General features: G+C 47.4%; 1 pseudogene; it reads left to right on the top strand.

The window, feature by feature from the left end:
* The first annotated feature begins 4,894 nt into the window (after nt 1-4,894).
* On the top strand, nt 4,895-12,187 carry LOC140719406 (perforin-1 pseudogene; annotated as a pseudogene).
* Nucleotides 12,188-23,238: the final 11,051 nt, after the last annotated feature.

Below are 23,238 nucleotides of genomic sequence, written 5' to 3'. Positions count from 1 at the left end.
ATAATTCAATGATTAAACATAGAATAGGAATATGGTTTCAATTTTGTAAATTTTTTGGATCGAATAAATTTATCCTATCAAGTCCTATTATATCTAATTTTTTTTTCCAACCATCCAGATTTGATCAAGTTTTTTCTTTTATGGAAAACGAAGGGAATAACATGTTTTCATGACATATTCATGGATAACTGTCTCATGTCCTTTTTTTAGCAGTTGTCTAATAAATATAATTTGCCTAGATCACATTTTTCACATATTTACAGATTAGAAACTTTGAATGTTATTTAACCTACTTTTCCAATATCATATCGTAATTTCAGAAATTACAGAAAAAAATTTAGGTTTAAATCCCTATCAGAAGAGTTTAATAGCAATTATTTATGATCTGATTACGAAAATAAGTCTAGGTCCATCTGATAAAATTAAGAATGAATGGGAAAGAGAACTTCGGGTATCTTTACCTATAGAGAAATGGGAGAAAATTCTCCAACTAGTTAACACTTCTGAAACACAAAGTACACTGCAGATGCTGTGGTCAAATCAACACGTACAAACAGCTGGATGAACTCAGCAGGTCGGGCAGCATCCGTTGAAATGAGCAGTTAACATTTTGGGCCGAGACCCTTCGTTAGGACTGAAGAAGGAGGGGGCAAGGGCCCTATAAAGAAGGTGGGGGGAAGGGTGGAAAACCAATCAGAGGAAAGATCAAGGGGTGGGGGAGGGGAAGCAGGGAGGGGATAGGCTGGAGAGGTGAAGGAGGAATGTAAGGGGAAAGCACTATGGGTAGTAGAAGAAGGGAGAATCATGCCTTCAGGAATCAGGTGATAGGCAAAGAGGAGGCAAAGTAAAAGTGGGATGGGAAAGGGAGAGGGAGGGAATTACTGGAAGTTGGAGAATTCGATGTTCACATCAAGGGGCTGGAGACTACCCAGACGGTATATCAGGTGTTGCTCCTCCAACCTGAGTTTGGCCTCATCATGGCAGTAGAGGAGGCCACGTATAGACATATCCGAATGGGAATGTGAAGCAGAGTTGAAGTGGGTGGCAACCGGGAGATCCTGTCTGTTGTGGCGGACGGAGCGGAGGTGCTCGATGAAGCGGTCCCCCAATCTGCGTCGGGTCTCGCCGATGTAGAGGAGGCCGCACCGGATGCAATAGATTACCCCAACAGACTCACAAGTGAAGTGTTGCCTCACCTGGAAGGACTGTCTGGGGCCCGGAATGGTGGTAAGAGGGGAGATGTAGGGACAGGTGTAGCACTTACGTTTGCAGGGATAAGTACCAGGTGGGAGATCTGTGGGGAGGGACGTGTGGACCAGGCAGTCGCGGAGGGAACGATCCCTGCGAAAAGCAGAGAGGAGTAGAGAGGGAAAGATGTCCTTAGTGGTGGGGTCCTGTTGAAGGTGGCGGAAGTTGTGGAGGATAATATGCTGGATCCGGAGGCTGGTGGGGTGGTAGGTGAGGATAAGGGGAACACGGTTCCTGTTGTGGTGACGGGAGGATGGGGTGAGAGCCGAAGTGTGGGAAATGGAGGAGATGCGGCTGAGGGCATCATTGATGACAGCAAAAGGGAAACCATGATTCTTAAAGAAAGAGGACATTTGAGATGTCCTGGAACGAAAAGTCTCATCCTGGGAGCAGATGCGGTGGAGACGGAGGAATTGGGAATAGGGAATAGCATTTTTACATTTGGTAGGGTGGGAAGAGGTATAATCAGGGTAGTTATGGGAGTCAGTGGGTTTATGGAAGATGTCAGTGGACAGTCTATCTCCAGAGATGGAGACCGAGAGATCGAGAAAGGGGAGAGAGATGGACCAAGTGAATGAGAGGGCTGGGTGAAAGTTAGAGGCAAAGTCGATGAAATTGACGAGCTCAGCATGGGTGCAGGAAGCAGCACCAATGTAGTCGTCAATGTATCGAAGGAAAAGTTGGGAAGCAGTACCAGTATAGATTTGGACCATAGACTGTTCCACATGACCCACGAAGAGGCAGGCATAGCTGGGGCCCATGCAAGTACCCGTAGCTACACCCTTGGTCTGAAGAAAGTGGGAAGAGCCGAAAGAGAAGTTATTAAGTGTGAGTACCAGTTCCGCCAACTGGAGGAGTATGGTGGTGTTGGGGAACTGGTGAGGTCTATTGTCAAGAAAGTAGTAGAGGGCTTTGAGGCCTTCTTGATGGGGAGTTGAAGTGTATAAGGATTGGACATCCATGGTGAAAATGAAGCGGTTGGGACCGGGGAACTGGAAGTTATTGAAGAGGTGGAGGGCATGGGATGTATCCCGGATGTAGGTAGGGAGGGACTGAACTATGGGTGACAAAATGGAGTCCAGGTAGGCAGATACAACTTTGGTGGGGCGGGAGCAGGCTGAACCCATAGGTCTACCAGGACAGTCAGGCTTGAGGATCTTTGGGAGGAGGTAAAACCAAGCAGTGTGGGGTTTGGGAATTAAGAGTTTTAACACTTCTTCAATGTGTGCTAGACACGCTTTGATACAATTTAAGTTGGTTCATAGGGTCTGTATGTCCAAGGATAAGTTAGCTCATTTTTATTACCAGATAAATCCTGTCTGTGACAAATGTAATTCTGAGAAAAGAATTCGAGAAGGGAATTGGGAAAACCAGGAGGAAACATGGAAATTTCTTGGCAAGTAGGATTAAGGTGAATCGGAAGGCATTCTATACCAACATCAAGAGCAAGAGGATAACTAGGGAGAGGTCTGGAGGGCAGGCAAGGGGCAAACGTTCGGCCTCTATTTAAGAAGGTTTGCTAATTGTACAAGACGTTGATTAGGTTGCACTTGGAGAATTGAGTGTAGTTCCAGTCTCCACACTACTGCAAGGAAAGATTCACAAGAACACAGTAGGGCCTTACCGTTTACTGTGTGAGTCCTGCTCTGGTTTAACTCATCACAGTGCAACACCTCACATGTGTAAACTCACCATCCCATCTCCCTTTTATTCAAAATCATTTCTATATATTTCAAACAACTGCAGATATCCCTGTGGAAAACCATCGATCACAGACTGACGGCCAGAATAAACACTTTCCAATTGTATCGTTTACCTTCTAGGGGCAAGCTAATCCTGAATCCAAATGACCAAGTTTACAGTGGAGTCTTTGCAACTTCATTTCATGGATCTGCCCGTCTTGAGGGATCTTGAGAAATACTGAAGTCAATTTTGACAACATCCACTGTCCCAGCCTCAACAATCACCGTTGCAACCACCTCAAAAATCTCAGTCAATTGACCTTTTTTCGTGACTTTTTGAAAACTAAAGAGCTGTGATCACTGTTCCCAAAATCCTCTCCCACTGAAACTCCAGTCACCTGGCCGGGCTCAGCTCCCAGTACAAGATCGAGTCTGGTCTGAACTCCAGCTCGAACATTCACACACTGTTTCAACAAACTCTCTGAGTGAACAGAGAGAAATTCATGTAAGTTTCTCTTTGATACTTTTCATGCTCCATTAGAGCATCTCCTGTTTCTCAGTTTTTCAAACCTACTGTCTAGCTCTTTATATCACTGACATCCAGGGATTTTCACTCCACTCATGTCTCACTTACGTGCAGTTGATGTTTTGATCTTGCTGTGCACTGACGTGTGGGTGGCCGGCACAGTCTGTTTATGTTCTCCTGCTCAACTCTCTTTGCAAAGGCTGGGGCTCATGATTCATCGAACTGTGTTCAGACTCTCACCAGCAATCTCACCCCCAGTGTGGAATCTGTCCATGATTTGTCCAGATGTTGATGAACTTACTGTCTGCCGCTCTGAGTGACTGACATTGACTTGTGGACCCCTGGGTAACAGGGCAGATCAGGCAGGTCCTGTCCTGGTTGGAGAAGCTCCAGCCTTTTCAACAGGATGTCTGCAGTGTTTCCTGGCCAAGCTCAGCTGGTTTAGTGGTCACGGTCCCCCAGGATGGTGTGAGTCAGGGTGTGAGATTCTCAGTGGGAGAGTGTCAAGGCTGGTTTTTGCTGGTGATAATTCTCTGACCCCAGGTTTTTGTGTCTCACGTATACAAGCTGTTTCTGGATTTGTGACATGATGGAGGGGAGGGTCAGAGAGGTTTGTCACCAGGTAGAGACGTAGCATTCAAGATTTGTGCACTTCCTGGAGTGATGGGTGTCTGGTGAGAAACTAAGGCACCGTTCCCCTCTCAGAATCCAGGGGAATATCAGTCTCTGTATTGGGCCCAGATGTGTAGGCAATCTGTCCATTATCCCTCCCCTTCCTCTCCATCCACCACCCTCCACTCCTCAACTTACCACCAACCCCATCCATTCCTTGTGCCACCCTCCGATCTTCACCTCCTCCCTCCTACTCAACATCCAGATACTCTTCGCTCCCCCTCACATATGTGATCTCTGTGTGTCTCTCCCTCCTCCCTCCTGGACTGCCCCTCAACATCTAGACACTCCTCCCTCCCCCTCATTATGTGATCTCTCTCTGTGTTTCTCTCCCTCCACCCTCTGACTGTTTCATTCTCTCGTCTCCTATTCCTCTAACTCTTTCAATCTACTTCATTTCTTTGTCTATCCATTACTCTCCCTCCCTCTCTCTCACTATCTCTATCTATCTTTCCATCTCTTCCACCCCGTATTCCATCCATTTGATAAAATGTCTGTTTGTAACCAACAACTCTGATCCGACAAACTCCCTCATCTCACCTCCCCCATAATCTGTTTCCCTCCACTCCAAACCCTTCCCTATCCACAGTAGGAGGGAGGGAAGAGTCTCCATAGGGGCAGGCCTCATCTTTAAGCCTCCCATTGTTACTTCTCGTTTCCATGACTGAGGCAGCCCACGAGTGTGAGTTCCTCAAGACAGCCCCTCCCCTCCTGGCAACATGTTCTGAACCTTAATTAGGTCCGTGACTCTCTCAGTAGCTCAGAACCTGGAGTCAGGGCTGAGACAGACCTCAGCCACAAAGGGGCAGTGGGAGGCGCGGAGACAGGTCCCAGCTGGAGCAGACCTGGGAGAAGCTCAAAGTTCCTGGAAGAACAGTGACAGGTAGGCTCACTTCTCTGTCTCAGGGGTAGGAGGGTGTCCATTTGGCAACGCTACCCCTCCCAGTGTGATCCGATCCTCTTTCTTCCTTTCTATCCATCTCTCAACCTCTCTCTCCCCTTCTCTCCATCTCTCAACCTCTATCTCCGCTCTTTGATAATTTCCCTCCAACATCTTCCTCAACTCTGCCCAGAGTCCATGCTGTAAATTCTGGCATCGGGTGAGTGAGGTTCTAGAAATTTCTATTGCCTCACTGACTCCCACCCAACTCTCCCTCTCTTGTGATCAATATGTTTTCCATTCTCTCCCTCACTCTCCCTTTCTCTCATTCTCTGCTTCCCCCTTTCTCTCTCTGCCTCCCTTTCCCTCACTACCAAAGTATCCCTCCCTCTCTCCCACTACCAATACCTCCCTTCTCTCTCCCTCTGCACCTTTCTCTCATATTCTCCCTTTGTCCATCTCTATCTGATTATACATTCTCTCTCTCTCTGTTATTATCTCTCTCTCACCATTGCTCGCACTCTCTGACTTCCTTTCTCTGTCTCCCAGACACAACCCTTGCATTCATTTCTTTCTCAATCTCGTACTCTCTCTCCATCTCTCCAGTGCTGTTTTTCATCTTTCTTCTTTTCACTCTCCCCCCTTCTCAACTATTCTCTCTCATTGGCACTATCACCCCATCTTATTTTCTCCCTCTCTCTTCATTTCTGTATGTCTTTCTTTCTCGTTCCCAACCTCTCCTTCCCTCTCCTCATCCCTCTCATTCTATCTCTCCCACCCTCACTCTCCCTCTCCCTTCCTCATTATTTGCATTCCAATCCGTCCTTCAGCCTTTACCATTTCCTCTGTGTGATGGGGTCAGTGAGAGAACTGCCGTTAGGCAATTGTGCATTCACAGAGATGTCCCACACTGAAACAAGGCCTTCCACACAACTCATCCAAACCGACCGATCTCCCTTGTTGAGCTGATCCTGTTTGCCTGCGTTAGCTTCCATATCCCTGTAAACGCTATCTATCCATCACGGTCTAAATGCCTCCTAAACATCGTAATTGTAGCTGCCTCGACCACTTGTTCTGTCCTGCCGTGATTTAACTTTCTAAATTCACTTTGAACTTGTCTGACTTAAATTTCATCTGCCATTCCTTTGACAGACCGTCTGAAATAAGGACACACCAGTAGAGCCATCCTGTTATAACCATACACCAACCTTCTTTACTGCCCACCACAACACCAATTTTTGTGTCATCCACTAATTTATTAATCATGCAACTCCATTCTCATCCAAGCTGATTGTACAAATGATAAGCAACACTGACCCCTGACCCCTGGAGCACACCACTGACCACAGGCCTCTGATCCTTCCATCTCCCATTTTAGATCCAAGTAGCTCGTTCACCCTAGTTCCCATGTGATCACACCTTCCCAAGCATACAATGAACCATTGCCCTCTGCGAATATGTGGTTCCTCTGCAGACAGAGTTAAGTGCACTAGGTTCCTGGGAGTTCACATCACAGGTGACCTCACCTGGTTCCTTCATATCACCTCCCTGAACAAGAAGGCTCTCCAGCGCCTCCACTTCCTAAGAAAACTGAGGCAAGAAAGGCTCCCTCTCCCCTCCATCTCCCCATCTTAACTGAATTTTACAGGAGCACCATCCTGACAAGCTGCCTCTCCATCTGGTATGGGAACAGCAGAGCATCGGACCGGAAGTTCCTACAAAGGGCTATGAGAACGGCCGGGAGGATCATAGAGGTCTCCCGAACACTCAACGGGGACATTTATCAGGAGAGCTGTGTACGCAGGGCCCTTAGTATTATCAACGATCCCACCCATCCATCCAGCATCCTCTTTGACTTTCTACCATCAGGCAGGAGACTCTGATTCATAAAGACAAGAACGGTCGGGATGGGAAACAGTTTCTTCTCTCAGGCCATTAGGCTTCTGAACTCCTGAATTCTGAACAGAATACAACTGTTGCATTGTATTCGAAGTGTCACTGGTTAATCTGTTTCACACCTTACAATATTTGATATTAAGCTTGTTATTATGTGTGATTCATCTGTAGATTTTATTCTTACCTTCATAAGTTAGCGTTTTATGTGTACTACTGTGTTTCACTTTCTGGTTCAAGGAAACATCTCATTTCTATATACATTATATGTCATGGTCCGGATCGGTTCCCTGTCTCCAAGTCCAAGGTCCGCGGCGGTCCCAGTCCCTAGTCTCCTAGTCCGAGGTTCGTGTTCCTCTTTGTCCTCCTTGATATCCCGGTTCTCTGTGTAGCGAGTAATAAACACTATTTTATTGAACCTAAGAAAGATGTGTTTGTGTCCTGCTTGTGGGTCTTCTCCCAGCACCCTTGCCCCCACCTTCTGACATTATATGGCTACATATGTTATATACAGGTATATAGTTAACTGACAATAAATTTGACTTGACTGGGACTGCACATGACTTGGTAAACCCGTCCACCACTCTGCCATCATCAGTTCTCTTGGCCATCTCTTTTAAACACTAAGACTAATTGATGAGACCTGTGCAAAGCCATGCTGACTTTCCCAAATCAGTCCTTGCCTTTCCAAATGCAGGTAGACTCCTGTCTCTCAACCCCTGATGCCAGGCTCACCCACCTATCCCTGCAGACCTTCTCAAACAAAATCACAACATTAGCCCCTTTCAGTCTGTCCTTCCCTCAAGTGGGACGAAGGAAAATACAATTTCCTCCCTTGCTTCCTACAGTCTCTTAGGATGCACTTGGTCCGATCCCAGGTATTGATTCACCTTTATATGTTTCAAGACACCCAACATCTCCCCCTCCCTTCCTAATATCAATATCGTTTCAGCACTGTTCTCTTCCCTGAACTCACTGCCTTCCAGGAGTATCCCCACAGTAAACACTGACAAGAGAATTCACATCAGACCTCAAGTATTTATGAAGTGTCCATTAAGATCACTTGACAACAGACTTATTTGCAGTTCATGGAATGAAAGAGTCTGTGGCAGCATGCAGGGGAAAATGGTTTAGTAATGGGAAACGGAAAGCGATTGAAGTTCGGACTGGAGGGCGATGGGCAGTGGAGTTCCCTGGGTCAGGATCTGGTCCGGTGCTTTGTTAATAAAGCCATTGTTAATCAGCACAGAAACAGGTCCTTTGGCCAAAGTTGTCCATGGTCCCATTCTACATTTAGTCCATATCTTTCTCAGCCTTTCCTACCCACATCCATATACTTATCCAAATGCCTTTTAAGTGCTATTATTGTACCTGCCTGAACCATGTTCTCTGGCAGCCATATACATACAACCCTCCGGAATAAAGTCCAATCTGGCTGAACCAGTCCCTATAACTCAGGCCCTCCAGTCCTGGCAACCTCCTCATTCATCTTCTTAAAGTTCAAATTTAAACCAAATTTTATTATCAAAGTACAGTTATGTCACCATAGACAATCCTGAGACTCATTTTCTTGTAGACATACTCAGCAGATCTATAGAATAGTAACTCTAAGAAGATCAATGAAAGATCAACCAGAGTGCAAAAGACAACAAATTGTGCAAATGCAAATATAAATAAATAGCAATAAATAACGAGAACATGAGATAATGAGTTAAAGAGACCTTAAAGTGAGATCATTGGTTGTGGGAACATCTCAATGGATGGGCAAGTGAGGGTAGTCATCGCGAGAGACAGCGAGCCTGTGGGATGTCGAACTGATGGGATGGACTGTAGTTTTTGATGAGCTCTCGATCTTGGTCTCTTTGGGGGCTTGCATGGTTGTTGATGGAGGGCTGGCCCTCTCTGCTTGAACAAGTGGGAGGAGGTGGGAGGCTGGAGGGTCGATCCTTTTGCTGCTGCTGTGCATGGGAGGGGGAACGGGGGCTTTGGGGTTCTAACATTTCCCTGTCCTTAATTCTTTGGGGTTTTTCTTCTGTTTCATGGGTGTCTGTGAAGAGCAAGAATTTCAGGTTGTATACATTCTCAGATATTAAATGAAATCTTTGAACCAAGACCTTGAAAGTGAGATCATTGGTTGTGGGAACATTTCGAAGTTGTGACACGTGAAGTTGAATGAAGTTATCCCCTTCTATTCAAGAGGGTTAGCAACTGTTCTTGAACCTGGTGGTGTGAGTCCTAAGGTGATCTCTGTAGTATTACCAGTTTAATGACGTTTTTCCTAAAACTGGGTAAATAAAACTGTTTAATGCTGAGTAATGTGGAGAATGGTGGAAAGAATGAGATTAGGAAATCAAAAGAATAGAAGGACAAGAGAAGCAAGGACAGAGCGATCTGGGGGTACAGGTCAAAAGTTCCACCCAACATGATGGAAAAGTGGTCTGAAATCTTGGACCACCAGACAAAGAGGGAGGTTTGAGGGCTTTGCAGAAGGTCCGGGAGAGATGGACCTGAGTCACTCCAGTCAACGGGGAGACAGTGGAGGAGCTGGGAGAGTCTACAAGCAGATCCTACACAGGTTGAACCATCAGTAGAAAGGTCTCACGTGGGGCTTTATTGTGTCTTCTTTCACCTGATTTGACCAAAACCATCCCTGAGCAAGACCAGATCACAAAATGTCGGTTGTGGGACATTCACAAAATGGTTGCCACCATTCCTCCCATCACATAGGAAGGGCAAAGACAATGCACTTGACTCATTCTAGTTCAAATACATTTCTTATTTCAATTCCTTCAGGTCCAACAGAGGAACCCTCTATGAAGGGGTGGGTCATGGGAGGGTCCCTTTCTGATGGCACGGATGGTGGGGAGGGGTGAATGTGTGATGCTATCCATTGGTGACCCCATCTCCCATTCTCATTACAGATTTACCGCCCTCCATTGATTGAGGGAAGACCTGTCAACATTGCGATGGATGCTGGGAAGGGATGGAAAATGGGAACGTTGCTCTGGGCTCTCCTATTCCTGGGGGGTGTGGGGGCTATCTGCCAGACAGGCAGTGCCAGAGAATGCCACCGTGCGTCCCCAGTACCAGGGACCAGTCTGGCTGGGAAGGGTTTTGATGTGGTAACGTTGGACCGCAAGGGGGCGTACGTGGTGGACGTGGAGAGCTGGAGTAGTCCAGACGGGGCCTGCAAGCTCTGCAGGAATACTCTGATGGGGGGTCGATGGCAGCGTCTCCCCCTGGCCGTGGTGGATTGGCGACCCCAACGTAAATGCCGCCGGTCTGTGTCCAGCCAGCTCTTCAACTCAGCCTCTGATTTCAGCAAATCAGTCAGCTCCAGGGTGGATAAAAGCTGGAGTTTTGGTCTGAAAATATCTGCCCTTTTCATGTCAGCTTCTTTCACAGTGGCTGGCTCCAAATCTCGGGCCACGTCCTTTGCCGAGCGTAAAGCCCGATCAGCCCACTACAGCTTTTCCAGCCAGAAGTTCCATTGCCGCCTTTACCGTTACCGTCTGAGGAACCCACCCCCTCTGACATCCGAGTTCTCTAACCAGCTCAAACAAATCACCAGCAGCTCCTATGCGGGAGCCCGGCACCAGTATCGCCAACTAGTGCAGACTTTCGGGACACATTACATCCGGTCAGTGGAGCTGGGTGGTTCCTACAAGGACGTGACGGCCATCCGCACCTGTAAGGCCTTTTCTCAGGGCTTCACTGCTACTCAGGTGACGGACTGCCTCAGTGTGGAGGCCAGTGTTAGCGTGTTCGGATATAACGTTGCATCAACTCGAGCAGGCCACTGCAAGCAGCAGGCCTCGTCCCATAGCCATTCCCACAGCTTCCACCAGGCCTTCAGCGAGAGGCTGACAGAAGTCTCAGGAGGCCATAGTACTGGGAACAGAGACCTCCTTTTCTCCAATCCTCGGGCCTTCACCAGCTGGCTGAACAGTCTGACGGCCTCACCAGGCATCATACACTACCGGCTGGCCCCCCTCCATTTCCTGCTGCCCAGAACCGACATTCGCCGGGCACATCTGAGGCGCTACCTCAGTGAGTACATTACAGCCAACGCCGTGAAGCGGGATTGCTCCAAAACTCCTTGCTCTGTTGGCAAGCGCAAGAACCGCTCTGACCCCTGCTCCTGTCTCTGTCAGGAGAACAACTGGGTGGACCGTCTCTGCTGCAGAAGGCAGGAGGGAATGGGACCTCCGATGGACCCCATTATGAGGGGCCACGAGCTTCAATGGACCAATCAGTCCTTCCCCTCCTCTCCTTCGGAGAACACCCTCCTCAAAGTTATCTACCCCTGAGCTTTGTCCTCTCACCAACCTCACTCCCAGGCCCAACTTTGCCTTTCCATTCTCTCTGGTCCTGGTGCCATAACTTCCGTCTCCCTCTAATCATCAGTCCCATTGTCCAATGATTTTCAGACCAAAAGACCATAATATATAGGGGCCAGTTTAGGCCTTTCAGCCCATCAAGTCTCCTCCATCATTTGATTGTAGCTGATCTAATTTTCCTCTCAGCCCCAGTCTCCTGCCCTCATGCCCTGCCCAATCAAGATTCTGATCCCCTTGATCCTGTGCGCATTATCCTCTGACTCGTTAGACCCACCGCCCTGAACTTTACCCTTTCACCCACTCTGGCCAGAGGAACCTCTTTCTCCCAGACAGCTCCCTCATGTTCGTTCTCCTAGTCTTTACCCTCTCACCCACTCGAGCCCAGGAAACCCCTTACTCTGGGACTGCCCCCTGAGAACCTTGCCAATGCTGTGGATCACATGGACACTAGGGATTCCCAGTGGGAGTCAGACAGAAAACCGGCCATCAATCTAGGTTTGCCTAATTGCACCGAGCTTTTTGGCAGGGGAGGAGTAGGGGAGTGGACATGGTAGGAATGAGGAAATAATGTAGAAGCCCCTCACCCCAACAAAGACCTGTATTGGAGGGAAGGTGCCCCAATAGGCTTGCCAAACCGCAGGCAGCTTAATGGCTTGAGCGTAACGTCATTTACAGATCCGCTAGACCCGTGCGGTGGTGACTTAGAGCAGGCTCCATTTCCCATAATCCTGTTGCTGACAGAGGACCAACTGGAGAGTCTCCGGCTGACCTGTGTCCCAGGACGGGTGGCATGTCGGAGCAGGACCATCATCACAGGAACATCGTACACCTCCCTGTGCACGAGAAGCTTTGCAAACAGATGCTTTGGAGACAGAAGAGATTGTCTGATTGCCTCTTGCCTTCTTTGTACAACTTGTGTTTTTGCAATAAACATCACTGAGCATCATTTAGCGTTTGGGTGTGAATGGTTACCGCGGTGATGTGGGATGTGGAGTTCCGGGGCGGTGAGGACAGGAACGTGGGACAGGGAGGGGGAGGTGAGGAAGGGTATTGTCCCCAGTGGGGTTTGATGGGAGGAACACGGGAGATTGGAGAAGCAGGAACCAGCAGGGACAGAGATCAGCATCACGACACGCACCACGGAGACCGTCCAGGAGAGACACCATCTTTACCAGGGGTCTGTGAATGGGAGAGATTTACTCTTTAAAAGCGATCTGAGATGATAAAGAGAATCCCTCTCTGATGGGAGACGGTCACTTTCCACCAACCATTCCTGCTCTTCACCTCAGATCTCCACCTTTACAAGTTCACATTTTCCTCTCTTTATTTCCCTCTCCACTTCTCCCTCTCCCCCTCTGCCTCTCCTTCTCCTCTCTCCCTCCCCTCTCCCTCTCCTCTTCTCCCTCTTCCCCTCCCTCTCCCCTCCCTCTTCCTGGTCACAAACAGATCATAACGATACACAAGTCACAATTCCTATGCAGGCCTGTCATTCCTGTCACCACCTGTACAACCACACTGAAAGGCCACACAGAGTTGGTGTTTGAAATAACGGGCGATTTATTCAAAAGCTGGTGTGCACCAGGAGACCAGACAAAGCTCATCTACTGAGCATGAATTTGGTATGGCTTTTACACTCCAGAAAAACTACATTTTGATAACAGAATGGTGGCTACAGAGAGACTAAGTGTCTAAGTCGTGATTACAGAATAAATTAGAGGCATAGAGTCACAGAAAAGTGCAGCACAGAATCAGGCCCTTCAGCCCATCTTGTCCATTCCAAAATCATTTAAACTGCCGTCATCCATCGACCTACACTGGGACCAGAGCCCTCCATACCCCTCCCATCCACGTACCTATCCAAACCTCCCTTAAACGTTGATATCAATCTCACATGCGCCACTTGCGCTGGCAGCTCGTTCCACACTCTCACGTCCCTCTGAGTGAAGAAGTTTCCCCTCATGTTTTCCTTAAACTTTTCACCTTTCAACCTTAACCTATGATCCCCTATTTTGGTGTTATAAATTGGAGAAATGGGCTGAGTAACTTTTGGTACTGAGGGAACAGTAGAATCCATGTTTTAAATTGTTGGCCTGTGATCAACATAGTTCCATTAATGTTTGTGCAGGGACGATAAAGTGTGAGCTTCAATTCATTGAGAGTTGTGTCATGAATTGCCAAACCTAGACCAGTTGATGATTGGTCAACAAACTCTTACTCCGTTCCTTCCCTCCACTGTTTGTTGCAGCTACCTTCTCCCTATCTTTCCATCCCGATGAAGGGTCTCTGCCTAAAATGTCTACTGTCCAATTCCTTCCACAGATGCTGCCTGACCCATTGAGTTCTTCCAGCTTTTTCACTTGCACCCTGCGGGGTTTTGCTACAATGACAGGCCGTTTCATTTTGCAGGCAACACTGCCACTCAGTGGTGACCTGCTTGAATGGCAGGTCCCTTTCCGAGTGAGATGGAGTTGCCTCCAGTTCGGCTACTCCCTTCCGCTGGGGAAAAAGCCCTCCAGCTGCCCAATGACCAGAGGGAGAAACAGATGGAACCACAACATGGAAGGGCAAAATAAAGATTGAGGGGAGATTTTAAATGGATTTTTGCATCTGTATTTACTCAACAGGTGGACACAGAGTTTATAGAACTGAGACAATAGACAATAGGTGCAGAAGTAGACCATTCAGCCCTTCGAGCCTGCACCGCCATTTTGAGATCATGGCTGATCATCTACTATCAATACCCGGTTCCTGTCTTGTCCCCATATCCCTTGATTCCCCTATCCATAAGATACCTATCTAGCTCCTTCTTGAAAGCATCCAGAGAATTGGCCTCCACTGCCTTCCGAGGCAGTGCATTCCAGACCCCCACAAGTCTCTGGAAGAAGAAGTTTTTCCTTAACTCTGTCCTAAATGACCTACCCCTTATTCTCAAACCATGCCTTCTGGTACTGGACTCTCCCAGCATCTGGAACATATTTCCTGCCTCTATCTTGTCCAATCCCTTAATAATCTTATATGTTGCAATCAGATCCCCTCTCAATCTCCTTAATTCCAGCGTGTACAAGCCCAGTCTCTCTAACCTCTCAGCGTAAGACAGTCCTGACATCCCAGGAATTAACCTTGTGAATCTACGCTGCCCTTCCTCTACAGCCAAGATGTCCTTCCTTAACCCTGGAGACCAAAACTGTACACAATACTCCAGGTGTGGTCTCACCAGGGCCCTGTACAAATGCAAGAGGATTTCCTTGCTCTTGTACTCAATTCCCTTTGTAATAAAGGCCAACATTCCATTAGCCTTCTTCACTGCCTGCTGCACTTGCTCATTCACCTTCAGTGACTGATGAACAAGGACTCCTAGATCTCTTTATATTTCTCCCTTACCTAACTTTACACCATTCAGATAATAATCTGCCTTCCTGTTCTTACTCCCGAAGTGGATAACCTCACACTTATTCACATTAAACGTCATCTGTCAAGTCATCTGCCCACTCACCCAGCCTATCCAAGTCACCCTGGATTCTCCTAACATCCTCATCACATGTCACACTGCCACCCAGCTTAATATCATCAGCAAACTTGCTGATGTTATTCTCAATGCCTTCATCTAAATTGTTGACATAAATCATAAACAGCTGTGGTCCCAATACTGAGCCCTGTGGCACCCCACTAGTCACCACCTGCCATTCCGAGAAACACCCATTCACCGCTACCCTTTGCTTTCTATCTGCCAACCAGTTTTCTATCCATGTCAATGTCTTCCCCCCAATGCCATGAGCTTTGATTTTACCCACCAATCTCCTATGTGGGACCTTATCAAACGCCTTCTGAAAATCGAGGTACACTACATCCACTGGATCTCCCCCGTCTAACTTCCTGGTTACATCCTCGAAAACTCCAATAGATTAGTCAAGGTAAATCCTTGGTTTTACCCTTGGTAAATCCATGCTGGCTCGGCCCAATCCTATCACTGCTATCTAGATATGCCACTATTTCATCTTTAATAATGGACTCTAGCATCTTCCCCACTACTGATGTTAGGCTGACAGGTCGATAGTTCTCTGTTTTCTCCCTCCCTCCTTTCTTAAAAAGTGGGATAACATTAGCCATTCTCCAATCCTCAGGAACTGCTCCTGAATCTAAGGAACATTAGAAAATGATTACCAATGCATCCGCAATTTCCAGGGCCACCTTCTTTAGTACCCTAGGATGCAGACCATCTGGACCTGGGGATTTGTCAGCCTTCAGTCCCATCAGTCTACTCTTCACTGTTTCCTTCCTAATGTCAATCTGTTTCATTTCCTCTGTTACCCTATGTCCTTGGCCCATCCATACATCTGGGAGATTGCTTGTATCTTCCCTAGTGAAGACAGATCTAAAGTACTTATTAAATTCTTCTGCCATTTCTCTGTTTCCCATAACAATTTCACCCAATTCATTCTTCAAGGGCCCAATATTGTTCTTAACTATCTTCTTTCTCTTCACATACCTAAAAAAGCTTTTGCTATCTTCCTTTATATTCCTGGCTAGCTTGCGTTCGTACCTCATTTTTTCTCCCCGTATTGCCTTTTTAGTTATGTTCTGTTGTTCCTTAAAAATTTCCCAATCATCTGTCCTCCCACTCACCTTAGCTCTGTCATACTTCCTTTTTTTTAATGCTATGCAATCTCTGACTTTCTTTGTCAACCACTGTGGCCCCTTTCCCCCCTTTGAATCCTTCCTTCTCTGGGGGATGAACTGATTTTGCACCTTGTGCATTATTCCCAAGAATACCTGCCATTGCTGTTCCACTGTCTTTTCTGCTAGGATATCCGTCCAGTCAACTTTGGCCAGCTCCTCCCTCATGGTTCCATAGTCTCCTTTGTTCAACTGCAACACTGACACCTCCTAGCTGCCCTTATCCTTCTCAAATTGAAGATAAAAACTTATCATATTATGATCACTACCTCCTAATGGCTCCTTTACTTCGAGATCGCTTATCAAATCCTGTTCATTACATAACACTAAATCCAGAATAGCCTTGTCCCTGGTCGGCTCTCGTACAAGCTGTTCCAATAATGCATCCCGTAGGCACTCTACAAACTCCCTATCCTGGGGTCCAGCACCAACCTGATTCTCCCAATTCACTTGCATGTTGAAATCCCCCATAACTACTGCGACATTACCTTTGCCAAATGCCAATGTTAACTCCCTATTCAACTTGCACCCAATATCCATGCTACTGTTTGGTGGCTGTGGTGAACTACATATACCTGTCTGGACACGCCCCCCCGCTGACTGCTCCTGTGGCTCCTCCCACGGACCCCGGTATAAAGGCGATTGGAGCCTGAGCCCTGGCCTCAGTCTCCAGGATGTAGTGTGGTGGTCACTTGCTGCTTGTTCTTTCTTTCAGCCAATAAAAGCCTTTATCTCGCCTCACATCTCGGAGAGTTATTGATGGTGCATCAGTGGCCTATAGACAACACCCATTAGGGTCCTTTTGCCCTTACTGTTCCTCAATTCTATCCACAGACTCCACTTCTCCTGATCCTATGTCCCCCCTTGCAAAGGACTGAATCTCATTCCTCACCAACAGGGCCACCCCACCCCCTCTGCCCACATTTCTGTCCCTACGATAGCACGTATACCCTTGTACGTTCATTTCCCAGGTCTGATCCCCCTGCAGCCATGTCTCCGTTATCCCAACAACATCATAGTTACCCATTCGCACCTGGGCTTCAAGCTCATCCGCCTTATTCCTGACACTTCGTGCATTCAGATATAGAATTTTTAGCCCATTTCTCCTCTCTCTGTTTGAATCGCTGCCTATTGTGCTTAACCCAGCTCCCCGAACTCCCATCGGGCTATACGCCCCTAGAATTTTGTTGTCCTTCCTAAATTTACTTATTCTTTCTGCACATTTAACTCCATGTTCCGTCAGACCATCCCTCTGTACATGTGTCCTCCTTATCACTTGTTCCGCCTTAATATTTCGGAACCGTGTAGTCCCCACCTGTCCTTTATTCTTCATCTCACTATCCTCTCTCACATTCTAGATCCCCGCCCCCTGCAAATTTAGTTTAAACCCCCCCCAAGAAGCACTAGCAAACTTCCCTGCAAGAATGTTAGTACCGCTCCAGTTCAGGTGTAAACCATCCCTTCGGAACAGATCCCACCTTCCCTGGAACAAAGCCCAATTATCTACAAACCTGAAGCTCTCCCTCCCGCACCATCCTCTCAGCCATGTATTAATCTTTATAATCTTTCTGCTCCTTGCCTCACTCGCACGTGGCACAGGTAGCAATTCTGAGATTGTTACCCTGGAGGTCCTGCTCTTCAGCTTCGCACCTAACTCCCTGAACTCCTTATGCAGGACCCCCTCACTCATCCTACCCACGTCGTTGGTCTCTACATGGACCACAACATCTGGATTCTTGCCCTCCTCCTCGAGAATAACCTGCACCCGATCTGAGATGTCTCGGACCTCGGCACCAGGGAGGCAACATACCATCCGAGACTCCCGATCTTCCCCACAAAATCTCCCATCCACCCCCCTGACTATAGAATCCCCTATCACTACCGCTCTCTTCTCTTCCCTCCTCCCCTTCCTAGTCGAGGGTCCAACCTCAGTGCCAGAGACAGGACCACTGCAACTTGTTCCTGCTAGGTCATTCCCACCAACAGTATCCAAAATGGTATACTTATTTTTGATGGGAACAGCCACAGGGGTGCTCTGCTCTCTCTGTCTGCTTCCCCTGCCTCTCTTGACTGTCACCCATTTGCCTACCTCCTGTCTTCTCGGTGTGACTACCTCCCAATAACTCCTATCTATCTCTGCCTCTGCCTCCCGAATGATCCGTAGTTCATCCAGCTCCTGCTCCAATTCCCTAACTCGGTCTGATAGGAGCTGCAGCTGGATGCACCTGTTGCAGGTATGGTCATCAGGGACAACTGTGTTGACCCTGACCTCCCACATACTGCATACGGAGCACACCACTGCTCTAACTGTCTCCCCCATTACCTGATCCCAGATTAGTCAGAATAAATGAAAAAAGAACCTACTGACCGTACCTTTTTACCTCAGCAAGCACGTACTCAGGCTCACTGATTTCCTCTCACCGAAGTCCCCGTGCGCCAAGGCCCAGCACTCCGCTGCCCGCGCCTGAAAGTGGGCCTCCTTTTAAAGCCCGCGCTCGCCGCTGACGTCACCCGCGCCTGCGCAGTTTTACCTTCCTCCTCAGGTACTCTCCAGGTAGGTCCGAGGGTCTCGGCCTAAACACTAGTGGGGTCATGGACCACATACAGAATACAGAGGAGGAGGTGCTTATTGTTTTGAGGTAAATGAGGGTGGATAAATCTCCAGGACCTGGCCAGGTTTCCCTCGGACCGTGTGATAGATAGATAGATAGATAGATAGATACTTTATTCATCCCCATGGGGAAATTCAACTTTTTTTCCAATGTCCCATACACTTGTTGTAGCAAAACTAATTACATACAATACTTAACTCAGTAAAAAAAATATGATATGCATCTAAATCACCGTCTCAAAAAGCATTAATAATAGCTTTTTAAAAAGTTCTTAAGTCCTGGCGGTAGAATTGTAAAGCCTAATGGCATTGGGGAGTATTGACCTCTCCATCCTGTCTGAGGAACATTGCATCGATAGTAACCTGTCGCTGAAACTGCTTCTCTGTCTCTGGATGGTGCTATGTAGAGGATGTTCAGAGTTATCCATAATTGACCGTAGCCTACTCAGCACCCTTCGCTCAGCTACCGATGTTAAACTCTCCAGTACTTTGCCCACGACAGAGCCCGCCTTCCTTACCAGCTTATTAAGACGTGAGGCGTCCGTCTTCTTAATGCTTCCTCCCCAACACGCCACCACAAAGAAGAGGGCGCTCTCCACAACTGACCTATAGAACATCTTCAGCATCTCACTACAGACATTGAATGACGCCAACCTTCTTAGGAAGTACATTCGACTCTGTGCCTTCCTGCACAAGGCATCTGTGTTGGCAGTCCAGTCAAGCTTCTCGTCTAACTGTACTCCCAGATACTTGTAGGTCTTAACCTGCTCCACATGTTCTCCATTAATGATCACTGGCTCCATATGTGTGGGAGGCAAGTGCAGAAATTACGGAGGACTTAGAAGAGGTTTTTAAAGCATCATTAGTTAGGGGTGAGATACCAGAGGCTTAGAGGATAGATAATGGTGATTCACTGATTAAGAAAGGTTGTGAGAATAAGACACAAAGTTGTAAGTGTTACATCAGCAGTGCACAAGTTATTGGAAGGTATTCTGATACCAGTGCAGTACAGTAGCGTAGTGGTTAGCACAACAGTTTGCTCTACCAGAGAAGGTTCAATTCCCGCTGCCATCTGTAAGGAGTTCTGCCCATGACTGTGTGGGTCCCTCTGGGTGCTCCAGTTTCCTCCCACAGTCCAAAGACTTACCAGTAAGTAGGCTAATTGGGTGTAATTGGGTGGTGCAGATTCAATGGGCTGGCCATTAGCAAGCCCTGTTTTCCAGCCTGGACTTCAGGGTCCCATCATCAGTTAGTCTGGTGCTTGTTAAGCTTAAAGCTTAAAAGTTGAGAAGTCAAAGTCCGGTGGCTGAAGCTAAAATCAGACGTATCAGTATCACAGTGGAGTGAAGGGAATTACCGAGGCATGAGAGAGGAGTTGCCCTCGGTTAGACCATCAGACACACAGTAGGAGCAGAATTAGGCCTTTCAGCCCATCAAGTCTGTGCAATGGCCAATTTATTACCCCTCTCAACCTTGTTCTCCTGCCATCTCGCCCTTACTAATCAAAAACCTATCAACCTCTGCTTTAAAAATACCCAGAGGCGTGGCCTCCACAGCTGTCTGTGGCAAAGAATTCTACAAATTCACCATTTTCTGGCTAAAAACGATACCTCCTTATCACTGTTGTAAAGAGATGTCCATCAATTCTGCCCTCTGATCCTAGACTCTCCCACTGGAGAAAACATCTTCTCCACAGGTTTCAATGAGATCTCCTCTCATTATTCTAAACTCCACCAAGTACAAGCCCAGAGGCAACAAACGGTCCTCATACATTAACCCTTTCATTCCCAGAAACATTCTCAACAACCTCCTTCGGAATCTCTGCCATGCATTTCCCAAAAATGCTCGCAATACTCCAAGTATGATCTGACCAATGTCTTACAAAGGCTCAGCATTACATCCTGCTTTTATATACTAGTTCTCTCGAAATGAATGCTAACTTCGCATTTGCCTTCCTTACCACAGACTCAATCTCCAAGTTCACCTTTAGGAAATTCTACGTGAGAACTCCCAAATCCCTTTGCACCTCAGATTTACAAACACATCCCCGTTTAGAAAAAATGCCTTTACTCCTTCCAGCTCTTTCGAACTCTCCTTCGACCTCTTGACTTTCTTTCTATCGCTCGCTCTTTCTTTCTTACTTACTGTCTTTCCCTCTCTCATTCTTTTTCTCTGTCACTTTCTGTCTCTTCCTCTCTCTTTCTGTCCCTTTCTGTCACCCTCTCTTTCTTTGGAGTTTGCTCTCTCTGATTCTCTCTCTCTCTCTCCCTGTCTCTCACTCACTCGCTTTCTCACTCACACTTTCTGGCTGTCTCCTATATTCAGGCAACTGGAAAAGGAGGCAAAGTAAAAGTGGGATGGGGGAAGGGAGAGGGAGGGAATTACTGGAAGTTGGAGAATTCGATGTTCATACCAAGGGGCTGGAGACTACCCAGATGGTATATGAGGTGTTACTCCTCCAACCTGAGTTTGACCACATCATGGCAGTAGAGAAGGCCATGTATGGACATACCTGAATGGATATGCTAGATGGGATACCCGGCACCTTTTCTACAGTGGGAACAGCAAGTGTAAGACTCACTTTTAGTGTGATTGAAGGAAAGTATAGGGGATTGTCAGAGTTAAATTTTTGACACAAAGAATGTTAAGTGCCTGGGACACACTGTGGGTGTGGTTGGAGAGGCAGATTCATTTGAAGGGTTGTAATGCGCCGTGTCACATGACGTGAGCAATCATGGCCTTCCCACCATCATGGTTATTCCGCATAAATTTTACTGCAGAAGCGGTTTGCTATTGCCTTCTTCTGGGCAGTGTCTGTACAAAACGGGTGACCCCAGTCGTTATCAATACTCTTCAGAGATCGTTTGCCTGGAGTCAGTGGTCGCATAACCAGGACTTGTGATATGCACCAGCTGCTCATTCGGCCATGGGTTCTCGTGACCCTGATCGGAGAGGGTGAGCAGATGCCGCACCTGCGTGCTAGCGGAGGGAAAGAGCGCCTTACACCTCCTTTGGTAGAAACAAATCTTCACCCTGCCACCAGTAATGTATTAGTGACACTGAAGAGACTCTTGGATAGGCCCATGGATGAAAGAGAAATGGACAGCGATATGGGGGGGAGGGGTTAGATTGATCTTAGAGCTCGTTAAGAGGTCTGCACAACATCGTGGGCCGAAGGGCCTGTACAGGGCTGCACTGTTTTGTGTTCTGAAAGAACACTGAAGCATTGCGGGAGAGATAAACATCGAGACTGTTGTTGAAAGAAGGGGGCTTTGTGGTCCTAAAGTTTTCTATCATTCAGGCTTTGGAGTTTTTTTTCTGTTTCGTGGATTCTGTGAAGAGTAAGAATTTCGGGTTGTGTACCCTATACATTCTCTGTTAATAAACTGAACCATTGAAACAATGAAAATTTAAAAACAGATCTGCAGATGCTGGACCTCTGAAATAAAAATGGAAAATACAGCAACTGTGTGTGTGGGCATGTAAGAGAGGCAGAACAGTGGACAGCAGGACAGAGAAGGAATAACTTATACTTTTCATCAGTCAAGGCAATGAGCAGAAATGTTGGCTGCAGAAGACCATAAGACAGTAAGATACAGGAGACGAATTAGGCCATTCAGCCCATCCAGTCTGCTCTGCCATTTCATCATGGCTGATCCATTTTCCCTCTCACCCCCAATTCGTCACCATCTCCCCATATCCATCACTCCCTGAATAATCAAGAATCTATCGATGTCTGCCTTAAATTTCCCCAATGCTTTAGCCTCTCAACTGGGAAGTGTCACTGGAGAGTGAAGCAGAGGTAATGTTTCAAGCCAGGTACTGCAAAGACTTCAACTGGGAATATTGCCTCTGTCTCTCAGTCCCTCTCTCTCAGGGGGAGATCTGTACACTGACCAGTGTCTCTTAGTCCCTCTCTCTCAGGATGAGATCTGTACATTGACCAGAGTCTCTCAGTCCCTCTCTCTCAGGGGAGATCTGTACACTGACCGGTGTCTCTCAGTCCCTCTCTCTCAGGGGGAGATCTGTACACTGACCAGTGTCTCTTAGTCCCTCTCTCTCAGGGTGAGATCTGTACATTGACCAGTGTCTCTCAGTCCCTCTCTCTCAGGGGAGATCTGTACACTGACCGGTGTCTCTCAGTCCCTCTCTCTCAGGGGGAGATCTGTACACTGACCTGTGTCTCTCAGTCCTTCTCTCTCAGGGTGAGATCTGTACACTGACCTGTGTCTCTCAGTCCCTCTCTCTCAGGGGAGATCTGTACACTGACCAGTGTCTCTCAGTCCCTCTGTGCCTCAGGGGGAGACCTGTGCCCTCACTGCTGTCTGTGTTACTCTGCAGTGGCTATTTGATCTTTCTGTGCACTGGTTACTGTTGCGGCCAGGGCTGTTTCTCCCCACATTATCTCCTTTTCCCTCTTGCTCGTTTTTGTTTATTTATAACTTTTCTGGTGTCGCGTTGTGGTTTTTTTGACTTCAGACCCGCTAACCACAGCCTCTGAATTATCACGCCCCTCATCACTTCCACGGATGCTGGTAGAGTTTAGTTTCTGGCTGTGCAAATAACTTGCTTTATTTTGAGTTTTGTTTTAAGTCAAACACTGACTACAAGCTGGTTCTGAGCCCAGGTCACAGGCTTCGGCCTTCTTTACTGCTCATTCTCTGCACCCAAGTACACCAGTTGGCAGAACCATATCCCCTTGAGACTGCTCA

This window comes from Hemitrygon akajei, chromosome 31 (assembly GCF_048418815.1).
Source record: "Hemitrygon akajei chromosome 31, sHemAka1.3, whole genome shotgun sequence".
Lineage (NCBI taxonomy): Eukaryota > Metazoa > Chordata > Chondrichthyes > Myliobatiformes > Dasyatidae > Hemitrygon > Hemitrygon akajei.
The sequence above is the reverse complement of the archived record's forward strand: the minus strand, read 5'-3'. Positions and strand labels throughout refer to the sequence as shown.